This window comes from Panthera pardus, unplaced genomic scaffold, assembly GCF_024362965.1.
Source record: "Panthera pardus isolate Hobbes unplaced genomic scaffold, ASM2436296v1 HiC_scaffold_13, whole genome shotgun sequence".
Lineage (NCBI taxonomy): Eukaryota > Metazoa > Chordata > Mammalia > Carnivora > Felidae > Panthera > Panthera pardus.
The window spans coordinates 150,905,930-150,922,014 of NW_026526688.1; positions in this window are offsets into that span (position 1 = coordinate 150,905,930).

Here is a 16,085-nt window from a genome sequence, read left to right on the forward strand (position 1 = left end):
CTTCTTCTTTAATAAATGGTCTATTTAAGAGTTTTGCCTATTTAAATTGGGTTGTCTGTATTCTTATTTTTGAGAGGTAAAGTGTTCATGTATTCTGAACGCAAATATTTGCTACAAGTTCATGTCTTGAATTTTTATTTTCCTGATGGTATTTTTGAAGAGAAAAACTTACAATTTTGAAGGAGTCAAAACTTGTTTATTATTATTTTTTGATCTTTTTTAGTTACATGCTTTTGTGGACTATGAACTCTGCCATAATCTTCTCTCCCTGTCTCCTTGTCCCTATTTTTAAACCATTTTAGCAAGGTCAGTAAACACTAAAGTATAATTAAATCAAATTTGGTAAGTGAATCCAGCAATATAGCACTATGACAAATCAATTCCAAAAACTTACAAAAATTATAGTACATCATTACCAAGAAGGGTTCATTTCAGCAATTCAAGGTTGGCTTAACATTCAATAATTTATCAACATAATTTAAAAAGACTTAAAACGACATAACTTAAAAAGACTAAAGGAGAAAAAAAAAGGTCTTAGAATCATTTCACAGACACAGGAAAAAAAGCATTTAGTGAAATTCAGTATATTCATTATAAAACATCTCACTAAAGTAAGTATAGAAGTAAACTTCCTCAGTCTAATGAAAGGAGTACATCCAATACCTAATATCCTACTTCATGGTGAAGGACTAGATGCTTTCTTTCTCACATTACAAAAATATATGTATGCTTACCTTAAAAATTACTATTAAATATTATGCAAGAGATCAACATCAGTGAAATAAGGAAAGCAAATAACATATACCCCAGAAAGCAAGGAACACTACTATTTTTACAGTACATGATCACCTTTGTAAAGAATCTCAAGGAATCCACAAAAAGAGCTGTAGAATTAAAGTGTGAGAGGAATACAATCACAGAAAACAATATTGTTATATAAAAGTCAGTTGCATTTCTACATGCTAGCAGTAAACAATTAAAAATTTAAATTTTTAAATACATTTGTAATAGTATCAAAATTAAATAGATTTAATTTTTTTAATGTTTTTATTTTTGAGAGAGAGAGAGAGACAGAGCGCAAGCAGGGGAAGGGCAGAGAGAGAGGGAGACACAGAATCCAAAGCTGACTCTAGGCTCTGAGCTGTCATCAAAGAGCCCAACGCAGGGCTCAAACCCATGAACCGAGAGAACATGACCTTAGCTGAAGTCAAACACTTAACCAACTGAGCCACCCAGGTACTCCTAAATCGTGATTTTTTTTTGAACAAAGGATATATAAAATAGGTACGCTTCAAAACATGGAAAAGAGTGACAGAAGACTAAATCAAGAAAAGGAGGCTATGTTCGTGATCAGAAGATACCATATAGAAGAGATACAAATTTTTATTAGACTGATCTATAGAACCAATGCAATCTCAATCAAAATCCAGTAACATTGTCATAAAAATTGACAGTTTTAAAATGTATTTGGAAATGAAATTTTATATAAAGTAGCCAATGGAATTTTGATAAAGAACAACAAATTTGGAGAAATTACATAACCCGATTCCAAAACAGGATACAGCTACAGTAATCAAGTTAGTATTGGCAGTAACATAAACATGTTGACTCATAGAAGAAAGTGTTTAGAAACAGGACTACACATATATGGTCAACTAAGATAAAAGCTAAAAAATAGTCAGAAATGAAAAATGCAATAACTGAGATTTGAAACAGCCTTGATTGAATGAACTGCAGGCTGGAAGAAGCAGAGGAATGAATTACTGACCTAGAACACAAAAAAATGGAAAACAGTAAAGCTGAACAAAAGAGAATTATGCAACACAAAATAATAGACCTCGGGAACTCAGTGATCTACCAAGCATGATAACATTCATATTATAGGAGTCCCAGAAGAAGAAGAGAGAGAAAAGAGGGCAGAATATTTATTTCAAGAAGTAATAGAAAACAGGAAGGAAACGGATATCCAGATCCAGGAAGCACAGAGGATGTCCATCAAAATCAAGAAAAGCAGCAGGGGACCTGAGTGGCTGACTTCGGTTCGGATCATGCATGATCTTGCACTTTTCAGTCAAGCCCTGCATTGGGCACTCTGTTGTCAGTGCAAAGCCTGCTTTGGATCCTCTGTCCCCATCTATCTCTGCTGTTCCCCCACTTGCTCTCTTTCTCTCTTCCATAAATAAACATTAAAAAAAAACAGAAAAGCAGGTCAACACCAAAACATATTGTAATTAAGTCTGCAAAAATGTAGTGATAAAAATTTAAAAGCAGCAAGACAAAAGGAGTCCTTAACTTAAAAAGGAAAACCCATAAAACTAGCCAGAAAGTTCTCAATAGTAATTTGGCAAGTCAGAAGGCAGTGGTACCATATGTACAAAGTGCTGAAAGGGAAAAATCTGCAGCCAAGGATATTCTATCCAGCAGGGCCTTCATTCAGAGCAGAAGGAAAGATAGAGTTTCCCAGACATACAAAAACTGAAGGAGTTTGTGAGCACTAAACTAATCCTACAAGAAATATTAAAGGAGACCTCCTGAGTGCAAAGGGGAAATCAAAAGTGACAAAGGCAAAAAAGGATCAGAATCCCCAAAAGTAATGAAAAACAAGCAAGATCACATACTTGGTCACAAAACAGGTCTCAACAAGTACAAAAAGATTAAGATCATACTATGAATATTTTCTGATCATAACTCTATGTAACTTGAAGTCAACCATAAGAAAACCTCTGGAAAGACTATAAATATGGAGTTTAAACAACATGCTACTAAACAATGAATGGGTAAACCAGGAAATCAAAGAAGAAATTTTTTAAAAATACATGGAAACAAATGCAAATGAAAAAAATAGTTGTTTATAACATTTGAGATGCAGCATAAGAGGTCCTAAGAGGGAAGTATATAGCCATACAGGGCTACCTCAAGAAGCAAGAAAAATCTCAAATAAACAACCTAAACTTACACCTAATGGAGCTAGAAAAAGAACAACAAAGCTTACAGCCAGCAGAAGGAAGGAAATAGTAAAGATTAAAGCAGAAATAAATGATACAGAAACTTTAAAAAATCAACAGAATAGATCAATGAAACCAGGAGTGGGTTCTTCAAAAAATTCAATAAAATTGATAAATCCCTACCCAGATTTACCAAAAAGAAAGAGAAAGGACCCAAATAAATAAAATCACAAATGAGAGAGGAGAAATAACAACCAATTAGAGTATTATAAAACTAGAAATACAATTAGAATATTATAAAAAAAAAACTATGTGCCAACAAATTGGACAACCTAGAAGGAATCAACACATTCCTAGAAACATATAAACTACCAACACTGAAACAGGAAGAAATAGAAAACTTGAACAGACTGATAACCAGCAAAGAAATTGAATCAGTAAACAAAAATTTCACAATAAACGTAAGTCCAGGGCCAGATGGCTTCACAGGTGAATTCTACCAAGCATTTAAAGATTTAATGCCCACTCTTCTCAAACTATTCCAGAAAATAGAAAAGGAAAGAAAACTTCCAGATTCATTATATGAGGCCAGCATTACCCTGAAACCAAAAGCAGATAAAAGACTCCACTAAAAGGACTATAGGTCAATCTCTCTGATGAACATGGATGCAGAAGTTCTCAATAAAATACCAGCAAACTGAATCCAAAAATACATTAAAAGAATCATTCACCACAATCACATAGGATTTATTCCTGTGATGCAAAGGTAGTTCAATATTTATAAGTCAATCAATGTGATATACCACCTTAATAAAAGAGGGATAACAATGAAGTGGTCATTTCAATAGATGCAGAAAAAGTATTTGAAAAAGTACAACGTCCATTCATGATAAAAACCCTCAATAAGTAAGTTTCGAGGGGAACATAACTACAGCATATGAAAGCATATGTGAAAAACCCACAGTTAATATCATCCTCAATGAGAATAAATAAGGGCTTTTTTTTTGCCTTATGGTCAGGAACAAGACTGTATCAGTTCTCACCACTGTTATTTAACATAGTATTGGAAGTCCTAACCACGACAGACAACATAAAGAAGTAAAATATATCCAAATTGGCAAGGAAGAAGTGAAACTTACACTATCTGCAGATGACATGATGTTCTATATAGAAAACCTGAAAGACTCCACCAAAAAATTGCTAGAAGTGATACATGAATTCAGTAAAGTAGCAGGATACAAAATCAACAGATAGACATCTGTTGCAGTTCTATATACCAATAATGAAGCGGCAGAAAGAGAAATCAAGGAATCAATCTCATTTTTCAATTACACACACACACACACACACACACACACACACACGCAACAAAAACAAAAACATAAGATACTAGCAATAAATCTAACCAAACAAGTTAAGGATCTGTACTCCAAAAACTATAAAACACCTTTGAAAGAAATTGAAGATGACACAAAGGGATGGAAAAACATCCCATGCTCATGGATTAGAAAAACAAATATTGTTAAAATGTGTATACTACCCAAAGCAATCGACGTATTTTTTTAAATCCCTTTCAAAATACCAACAGCATGTATTTTTTTTTAAGGTTTTATTCTTAAGTAGTTTCTAAGTTCAATGTGGGGCCCGAACCAACAATACTGAGATGAAGTCTCATGTTCCACTGACTGAGCCGTCAAGTTTCCCTCAACAGCATTTCCACAGAGCTAGAATAAATAGTTTAAAAATTTTTAAGGAACCACAAAAAAATAGCTAAAACAATCTTGAAAAAGAAAAGCAAAGCTGGAGGCATCACAATTCTGGACTTCCAGTTATATTACAAATTTGTAGTCATCAAGACAGTATGGTACTGGCACAAAAATAGACAGATAAATGGAACAGAATAGAAAATGTGGAAATGGATCCAGAACTATATGACCAATTAGTCTTTGACAAATCAGGAAAGAATATCCAATGGGAAAAAGACAGTCTTCTCAACAAATGGTGTTAGGAAAATTGGACAGCAACATACAAAAGAATGAAACTGGACCACTGTCTTACACCATACGTAAAAATAGATTTGAAATGGATTAAAGAACTAAATGTGTGACAGGAAACCATTAAAACCATAGAAGAGAACACAGGCAATAACCTCTTTGACATTAGCCATAAAAACTTATTAGACATGTCTTCTGATGCAAGGGAAACAAAAGCAAAAATAAACTATTGAAACTTAATCAAGATAAACAGCTTTTGCACAGTGAAGGAAACAATCAAAAAAACTAAAAGGCAACCTTCAGAATGGAACAAGATCTTTGCAAATGACATATCTTATAAAGGGTTAGTACCCAAAATATATAATTAACTTACACAATTCAACACCCACGAAAATAACCCAGTTAAAAAATGCGCAGAAGACATGAATAAACATTTTTTCAAAGAAGACATCCAGATGACCAACAGACACATGAAAAGATGCTCAACATCACTCATCATGAGGGAAATAAAAATTAAAACTACAATGAGCTATCACTTCACACCTGTCAGAATTGCTAAATTAATAACACCGGAAATAACAGGTGTTGGTGAGGTTGTGGAGAAAGGGGAACCCTCTTGCGCTGTCGGTGGGAATGCAGACTGCTGCAACCACTCTGGGAAACAGCATGGAGGTTCCTCAAAAAGTTAAAAATGGAACTAACTTATGATCCAACAATTACACTACTAGGTATTTACCCAAAGGTTACAAAAATACACAAAGGGAAACATGCACCCTGATGTTTACAGCCGCATTATCTACAATATCCAAATTATGGAAAGAGCCCAAATGGATAAATAAAAGTGGTATTTATATACAATGGAATATTACTTAGTCATCAAAAGAATGAAATCTTACCATTTGCGAAAATATAGATGGAGCTAGAGTGCATTATACCAAGAGAAGTAAGTCAGTGAGAAAAATAAAAATACCATATAATTTCACTCATATGTGGAATTTAAGAAGCAAACCGAACCAAATGATCATGGGAGAAAAGAGCAGCAAAACCAAGAAACAGTGTCTTAACTATAGAGAACAAACTGATTACCAGAGGGGAGGTGGGTGGGGTGATGGGTTAAATAGGTGGTGAAGATTAAAGAGTGCGCTTGTAGTGATGAACACTGGGTGATGTATGGAATTGGTGAATAGGTATACGGTACACCTGAAACTAATACCACAATGTATGTTAATTAACTGGAATTTACGTAAAAACTCTTAAAATATATATAAAAAAGAAGAACAAGGCAGTCAGTGTTTCATAAGGGTCAGTCTATGTAATATGGATGCCTATTTTTAAGTAGGCATGTTTTCTGATTTTTCCTCTGTACATTGTTGTTTAACATTCTATTTTTTCTTTGTTTTCCCATAGAATTCAGAATTTTAGGCATCAGTATTTTAGGGAATCTTATTACTCTTGGGTAGGAGATATAAGACTTTACTGACAATATATTCATTCTCTGAAACACTTTTAACACTTTCTGTGGATAAAATCAGAACTTCTATATGTCTAATACTCTCTTTCCAAGTTTTTTTGTGAGTAATTTTTTCAGTGAATCAATTTCTCTTTGTCCTCTTTCCCTCTCCAGCTCTCTATCCTCCCCTTACTCTTACCTATCTATCAATCAATTGATCTGTCATCTATCTAAAAATGATGTATGTCCTGAAAATAACAGAATTAAAATTCATATACATGATTCCCTGATCTCCCAAACATAAATGAATATAAAGGGCATCCACGGATTATTGATCGAAAGACTGTGGAATGCAAAATACACCACATCTCATTTGTGCTCAAGAGTTAAACAGTGAATTAAGTGATTTGAGCCCTGAAATGAGGTCAATGCGTTGAAGAGGTATCTGTTGAATAAAAGCCAATGTTAGTCTTGTGAAAGAGTTCACAATGTGTACTTTAAAGGAAACAGGCTGCAACATCCTCTTATAACGCTGCTTTTTAAAATGCACCTTATTTGCCTGAAGTTTTGATGTGAGAAATATATACATTCTATTAAGAGACCCTTGAAATTTATTTAATGAATGAAGTTAGATATTCATTTCCTAAATCCCATATAGGGTAAGATCTAGATGAACTTTCCATTTTACATCAAGAAAACTTTCAGTTGATACTGAATAGCAACTTACTTTAACACAAACAACTGCAAGTTAACAGAAAATTCAAGAGGTTAAGAACTATGTTGAAATGTAGCTTTTATGCTTTAATAAGCTCCTGATACAGGAAACTTCTAGAGTAGCAAAAACATTCAAGTGTTCTCTGGTGTTGCCAATTATATTATTGGGTCCCTTAAAGCGGTCTCAATGCTGAGGTCTGCTGTCTTGTCTAATTTCTGGAAGAACTTTAGATTAACCAAGCTGTTCCCAGAAACCCTGAGCCTCCTAAACTTTCATGAAATCTGACAAAAGAACCTACTCATTTTGTCAATGAGTTCAGCATATCCACTTTATATGTCATGAAAATAAACAGGTACTAAAAACTATTCGTGAAATATGGTAATATTAAAGTTAAGACATGGTTTCTTAAAGTTCAGAGTCCAAGACCATTAAAATACTTACATTTCTCCTACTGTTTGAAGGCAATCTTTTCTTTTTGTATTGCCTTTACAGAGCTATGTATGTATACATGTAACTGTAATCCAGATAAGATCCACTTTTGGGAATCCAATTAGTTATTTTCCATTAGCTTGATTAACTTTTCTTGACATGTTCCGACATGTTCCTATATGCCACACTCTTCAAGGGCAATGTTAAAAGTTATATTGACATAAACTAAGAAAAATAATACAGTCTGAATCTTGTGAATTGGAGAATATGAAAAAAAAAGTGATGAGGCACCTTGGGTGGCTCAGTCAGTTAAGTGTCCAAGTTTGGTTCAGGTAATGATCTTGCAGTCCCTGGGTTCGAACTCCGCATCCGACTCTGTGTTCACAGCTCAGAGCCTGGAGCCTACTTCAGATTCATTCTCTCTCTCTCTCTCTCTCTCTCTCTCTCTCTCTCTCTCTCTCTCTCCTTCCTCCCTCCCCTGCTCATGCTCTGGCGCGCTCTCTCTCTCTCTCTCTCTCAAAAATAAATAAAGATTTAAAAAAAAGTGAGATAATACTAATGAGTTTTTGTACTAATGCCATACAATCATGCATTCATTGTTTTCTCATTTTAATCCAGTGCCATCAAAAGTGGTTTGGCCTAATAGCACATAAGAGAATGAAGTAGCTCTTAAATGCATGAAATTCATTCCTTGTTAATTTTCTACATTTTAACTTATTTTCATCTCCTTCATTGCCCTAGTCTAACACTTTTAGTGGCCATACGCATTTTCAAGCCTCGGAAGAATGTATATGAATCAATGGGCAGGTAGAATTGGAGAAAAAATACCAATGATCAAGTTGTATAGTAACTATCCTTCAATTAAGGAAAATTCCTTTTAAAGCTTCCTTCTGTTCAAGAACAGTGAAGGGAGAAAAAGATGTTAATGTGTTTGGATTACATTAAAGTTTTAAGATTAACTAAAAGAAAGGGAGGGAAAAAGTGCTAATGGCAAGAGCACACGGAAGAGGCATTATTATATTACTGCTAATGCACATAAAACATTGCCTATTAAAATAGGATGGCAGTTTTACATCCTATTAAATATATCAAAGCTGTGCTTCAATTACAAATCCTTTTATATGCATGTTTTAACAAATATGTCTTTGATAATGGAATGTAGCTGCAACTTCTTAAATGCTAAACACGAGCTATACTATATAATATAGTGCCAACGAAAAAAATTACCACTAGGAGGTAACCATATTTTGAGATCTCCCTTTTTTTTTTTTTTTTTTTTTTTTTTTAATATATGTTATGAATTTTCAAGTGAGCAGCTGGGCAGCAACTCAATTTAAGAGCCTGAGCCTCTGGGCTTGTGATGGTTAACAGTGATGTGTTGTGCTATTATTTTCACATGGTTATTTGTGGAAATAAATTATGTCCTTGAGATGGTATATGAATAGAAAGCACTTGATCATGTTTGTCTATGATCTTATTTGTGAAATAGCTGCAACAACTCTATTAGAAATCTAGATTGTGAAATAAATTCTCATAGAAATTAACAAACTTCTCATCTCGAATGGCATGGGCATTAGTTTTATGGAAATTTCAAATACATCAGTGTTCACATTCAGTCCACAATCTCTAAGCTGTATAATTATGATTTTCTCACCTGATTAAAAAAGGCTGGACAGGGACGCCTGGGTGGCTCAGTTGGTTAAGCTCTTGATTTCAGTTCAGGTTGTGATCTTACGGTTCTTGGTTTTGAGCCCCATGTCAGGCTTCATGCTGACAGCACGGGGCCTGCTTGAGATCCTCCGTCTCCCTCTCTCTTTGCCTCTCCCCCTCTCAAGATAAATAAATAAACTTAAAAAAATGGGTGGACAAAAATACAGTCATTTTTTTTTAATTGGCTACTAGTAGTGAAAGTGGCAAAGAGAACAATACATGTTTAAAAAAATGTTGATGTTTAAGTGATTATGTGTCATGAATATGAAAAGTATATATATTGTCCACTAAATAAGACTGCTTCTTAGTAAAAAATCCAGTTTTCCTTTTATTCACAATTTAATGTATGAACAAGTTTTTTTTAAGGAATCCTCATCTATGCATACAAATGTGTGTGTTTTTCCACTGGAAATTGAAAACAATCTATTAAATCTAATTGCTTCATTTTCTCTTTAGTGTCATAAAATCTGGCCAAGTTAATTACTCAATAAGCTTATCTTTTGTGAACTGTTTTTCCCCCTCCTCTTACTTCTACTAGTCTTCAATTTCTGAATTTTCCAGGGTTGGAGTTTGAAGGAGAGCAAGGCAACTAAAGGGCATAGAAGTTGCTTCTTGGCTTACACTTTCAAGAGCCGGTGTTGTACTTTCTGCTCTTGAATGCTGTTGAAATTTGACTCTTTCTCTGGAAGAACACTTTTGTAAATTCTTTTAAGGCAACGCCCTTACAACCATGACTTGACATAACTGATAACAGTCTTCTTTGTGGGTCCTTAAGACTTGTGTTTGGTCTCTGGTTCTTGGTGTCCAATTACAAAAACTCTCTCACTTTTATTTCTAGGTTCCATCAGTCAGCTGTCCTGTATATAAGGTCCACATTGTGTCAATGGAAAATTCTTCCTTCATTCTCTGCCCTAAAAATTCTGCGTGTGCTGGATGATTCTACCTAGTAGCAAACATGGTACTTTTACTTTCCTTTACTTACTTTTTTGTTTTTTGTGTTTCCTTTTTTTGTTTTTTTTTCTTTTACTTCTTCTTCTTCTTCTTCTTTTTTTTTTTTTAATGTTTATTTATTTTTGAAGGAGAGAGAGACAGAGCATGAGCAGAGGAGGAGCAGAGAGAGAGGGAGACACAGAATCCGTAGCAGGCTCCAGGCTCCGAGCTGTCGGCATAAAGCCCGATGTGGGGCTCGAACTCACAAGCTGTGAGATCATGACCTGAGCTGAAGTCGGACGCTTAACTGACTGAGCCACCCAGGCGCCCCCTGTTTTTCCTTTTTTTGAATTGCTTGTCCTTTAGATTTACTAGAGAGGAATCATACATCAGTCCACTGAACCCCCATAATTTCAAGACACACTAATTAATCCCTATAAACTGTTACCTTTAACCTCTCAGTGCATTTAAGCTGAAGGAGGAAGAAATACCTCTCCTCCTGTCATGTAGAGGCCGGCAAAGATAAGCGTAAGAAGTTGTGATTATAAATCACTTTTGGAAATGAAATTTTTTTAAAAAAAGTTATTTAAGAAATAGAACATTTTTTTCCCTCTCCCCATTAAAAGTATGGTTGGTGTGGTAGGCAGAATAATGAAATACCCTCCCCTCCTACCATCACTCATGAAGATATTAGGTCCTAATCCCTAAGGGAAAAGAATATTTGCAGATATGATTAAGTGAAGGATTGTCAGAGGGAAAGATCATCTTGGGTAGCCTGGATGACCTATATGAAATTACAAATACCATTATGAGAGAGAGGCAGAGGGAGATTTGAGAAGGCAATGGAAGAGAAGGAGGAGATACTATGGAGGAGAAGGCAATGCAAAGATGGAACACAGAGAGATTTGAAATTCTTGGTCTTAAAGATTGGAATAATTTAGTCACAGACCAAAGTTATGGTGTGGCTCCAGGAAACTGGAGGAAATAAGGTACAGATTCTCCCCTAGAGTCTCCAGAGGGAGCATGGCCCTGCCAACGCCTTGATTTTTCACCTGATTTTAGATTTTTGTCCTTTAGGACTGTGAGAGATTAAATCTCTGTGGTTTTAAGCCACTAAATTTGTTGTAATTTATTACAGTAGCTATAGGAAAATGGAAAATGACACCACCTGAAAGAAAAGTTCCGTACGCTTTCCTTTGCACACATGGTTTTGATGTTTGTTGCTCGGTTGCATCTTGCTTTGCTTTAATCAGTTGTCACTCAATACCTTTTTACTGTACGTTAGCTCTGAAAGAAATTTTAGTGGTTATAAAAATCATCGGTATTATTAGAATCAAGTCTGATTCATCACATTTTTAAAACATTTTTTAAGATACAGTTATCGACTATGACACTTTTCTATATCACATCAAAAGTTGTTAACTTTCAAGACAGTCTTAAAAGAGTTGTCTCGGGGACCCTGGGTGACTCAGTCAGTTGAGTGACCGACTTCGTCTCAGGTCATGATCTCACAGCTGGTGTTTGAGCCCCATGTTGGGCTCTGTGCTGACAGCTCGGAGCCTGGAGCCTGCTTCAGATTCTGTGTCTCCCGCTCTCTCTGCCCCTAACCCACTCGCATTCTGTCTCTGTCTCTCTCAAAAATAAATAAACATTAAAGAAAAAACTTTTAAAGAGTTGTCTCTACTGAAGATGACCAAAATCTTCTTTTTTACCTGAAAGAAAAAGAAAAAAAAATTTCTTTGGGAAACTTTGAAAGAAAAGAGTTTTGTTCATAGGCTGGCATACCTGATATATTTTTGATCATAAGACTGACAGAAATCTCTGTGATCAAGGTCCTGGAACGACCATTATGGAAGTTACTGGAATAAGCTTTCTTGGCTAAATTGCTGATACTGACAACAGAGAAGAGTCAGGAAGCTCTGCTGAAATAAGTGCTTCATAAGAGGGAGTTAGCATACAAAGGTCTTTAATATTTTAGAAAATAAAAAATGTGCAAATATTCTTTCAATAGTATATCAATCTTTATGGCAGTGACACGACGCACTGCTTTTTTCTTAAGTGAATACTCTATAAAAATGTTGACTTCATCAAAGATAAACATCACTCTTAGAAAAAAAAAAATATTCAGTACAAGTGGAGATGAACTCAAAAACCTTGTAAAATACAGTATCCATTGAGAGAAGCCTGACTAAACCTGAAACTACAATAAACTAAGGACATTTGAATTCCATTTTAAACACCGTATCATTGGGACATCTGGGTGGTTCCACTGGGTAAGCGTCTGACTCTTGGTGACTCATGTTGCAGCTTCGTGGGTTTGAGCCCTGCATTGGGCTCTGTGCTGGCAGCACAGACCCTCCTTGGGATTCTGTCTCTCTGCCCCTCCCCCACTTGTGCTGTCTCTGTTGCTCTCAAAATAAAGAAACTTTAAAAAAATAATAAAAAATATAAAAACCATATCATTACATCAGGGTTTTCAACACTTACAACTACCAAAGCAATCAATCAATCAAATCATTTACATGTCCTACCTAATATTTTCTCTTGTCAAAGATTACACATAAACTAATAATCATCTTCTTGAAAATAAACAAAAGCAGCCTCCCCAATTTTCCATAAAAAAGTGAAATTTAACCTGCCTTTCTACTTGGAATATCTTGTTCATGTTACTAGAATATAATTTTTAAATATCTTTCAACTGTATCAAAAAATAGAAGGTTTACTTTGAAATTATGTTTTTTATGTTATTGAATTTAAAATATTTTTCTACAAAGGGGTGCATGGGCATCACTAGAATGCCAAAGGGGCCTGTGACAAAAACAGCAACAATAACAACATGAAGAGTACTTGCACTAGATCACGTGTTCAGAATAAAATGAAGGGAGGAAACAGAGGAAGAAGCAGGAATAACAGGCTGCTAAAGCCATAATCTAGATGAGACATGATGTGGTTTGTTCCATAGATACAGCAGTGGGTAGTGTTCCTATTGTGCATATATTTTGAAGATCGAGCTAATAGAAGTTTCTGGTATATCTTTTTCTTTGATACTGGTTATCTGGATTATTTTTTTCTGTGTATTGCCATCTTTTCCATTGAACATTCACTCTTCTTCTAGATCTGTATTAATCTTTTTATAAAGTAGATACAAATCCTTTGTGTTACATACATAGAAAATGTCTTCCTCCAGTCTTTTGGTATCTTCTAACATTCTTTATATTGTTTTTATTTGCACAGGTTAATCTTTTTATTTTATGAAAGTCTAATGTCCTAATATTTTAACCTATACTATATATACTTTTTACATATTATTGAAGAAGAAACTATCCATTCTAGGCCAGCATTATAAGGATTAATAGCATAGATTTTCTTTTAAGGTTTTTATCACTTAGGTCTGTTTCTATCAAGAACTGATTATTACTTATGGCATGATGTAGTTTATATATAAAAAACATGTATATTTTAAGTTTATTTATTTTGAGAAACAGGGCATTAACAGGGTAGCATGAGGAGCAAAGTAGAGAGAGAGGAAGAGAGAGAATCTTGTGCAGAACCTGTGCTGTCAGTACAGAGCCCTACTTGGGCTCAGTACCACAAAGAGTGATATCATGACTTGAACCTAAATTAAGAGTAGGACACTTAACTGACTGAGCTACCCAGGCACCCCTGTTTTATACATTTGTATATGAAAAATTACCCCAATAAAATGTTTATTTTAGTGCCATATAAAATATTAAGTTTCTATAGTAGTACAAGTCTGTTTTCAAGCTATATTTTCATTGATCAATGTGTTTTCTTGTATGTCATAATTTTATAGCTTTATAATAAACGCTGATTCTGGTAGGGCAATTACCCTGTCTGTTTTGGTTTTTCAAAATTATATTGGCTGTCTTGTGACTTAATTCAGTCATACGAAATTTATTCTAAGATTGTCATAGACATGAACAGGATTTGTAGATTTTTACTTTGGAAAATTTATGTGTTTATGCTTAGTTTCCCATGAATGAATATAACACATCTCTTCATATTTACACTTTGTTTATTTTTTAGTAACATTTTACAGTCTGTATATAGAAGTAATTTCTATGTAAATTTATAAAATATTAGGTCGTGTTGATGTACCATCAATTATTCATACACACCTTGTTGATGGAAATCTGGATTATTTCTATATTTATTATCATCATTGTAGATATATCCTTTTATATGTCAGCAAGTTTACATTTGATCCTGATTCCTAGAAATTTGGTTATAGTGTCAAGTAGCGAATATGTAATTGTGCTGTACTTTGCCAATTTCCCCTCTGTATGACTTACATCATTTTGTATTCCACTGCAATGTAGTAGAGGTGCTGTATCCCTACAGTCTCACTAACAGATGTGCTATCAAAATATTGGCTTTTTAGAAATCTAATAAGTACGAGATGAGATTTAAGAGTATTTTTAACTTGAAGTTCTCTCTTTATGAGGATTTTAAGTGAATATGTGTTTATGCTAATCTGAATTTCCATTTTTGTGATTTGATTGTTCATATATCTTATCCATTTTTATTTAATATTTTTGGGCATTTCCATCTCAATTTGTCACTTAAGTATTTGTCAGTCTTTAGTATTAGTCATATCCAATTTTAAGCGCGACAGCTTACAAATAATTTTTCCTATTTTGTCATGTCATTTTGAGTTTGTGGTATTTACATTTTAATTTTGCTTTACCTTGCAAAAAAGACCAATAGATTTTTTTTCAAAGGCTAATTAATTAGATTATATCATCCTTTTTTATCACTAATGATTTGATTTATTAAATCTATTTCTATAAATCTTGGATATCTTTTTGGCATATCTATGCTGTTTCATTAGTTTTTCTATCTGTCTATAAACAAATTCTATATGACTTTAGTAATAGAGGATCTATAAAATCTTTCAATCTCTACTATATCTACTCCTACATTATTGTTTGTTCCTCAGTTTTTCTAATTAATGAACATTATTTAATTTTACATTAAATTTTATAATGTTTTGCTGCATGTGAAGAAACAGAAGTGACTATTCTTAATGTGATCATTCTACATTTATAAGCTAATAGAAAAAAAGTGAAATTTTCAGGAGATGAGGCTTTTTGTTCAGAAGTATGGTATCTATCTCTTTCATTTGTTTATCTCTTCTTTTATGTGCTCAAGGAGTGTTTTAAAATTTAACCTCACATAGTCATAATTTAGCCTATTTCTTGTTAACCTTATGCCTAGATATTTCAGCAATTATGTTCCTCTTGCAAATGGGATCATTATTTCTGATATATAATCTGAACAGTTATTATTTTTAGTTTTTTAATATTTATTTTCGAGAGAGGCAAAGAGTGAGTGGGGGAGCAGCAGAGCCCAATGAGGGGCTCAATCTCACGAACTGTGACATCATGACCTGAGCCTAAGTCAGATGCTTAAGCGACTGAGCCACCCAGGCACCTCAGAAAGTTATTTTTTACATATGTTCCCTATTGATTTTAAATGTTATTTTCCTAAATTGCAATATGCAAGTTAAACTTTATTTTTGTAAAATTTTTTAATGTTTATTTATTTTTGAGAGAGAGAGAGACAGAGTGTGAGTGGGGGAGGGCAGAGAGAGAAGTAGACACAGAATCCAAAGCAGGCTCCAGGCTCTGAACTGTCAGCCCAGAGCCTGATGCAGGGCTCAAACTCACCAGACATGAGATCATGACCTGAGCTGAAGTCAGATGCTTAACTGACTAAGCCACCTAGGAGTCCCTGCAAGTTCAACTTTATGAAATGACCTTGTTATAACAGGTTTTTCAATTGGTTCTTTTTTTTCTAAATATATAAGGCCTAAATATATCACCTGCATAAATACATGAAACACATCTCTCTCTTAAGAGAGATACACACATATGTATAGTCAAATTCTA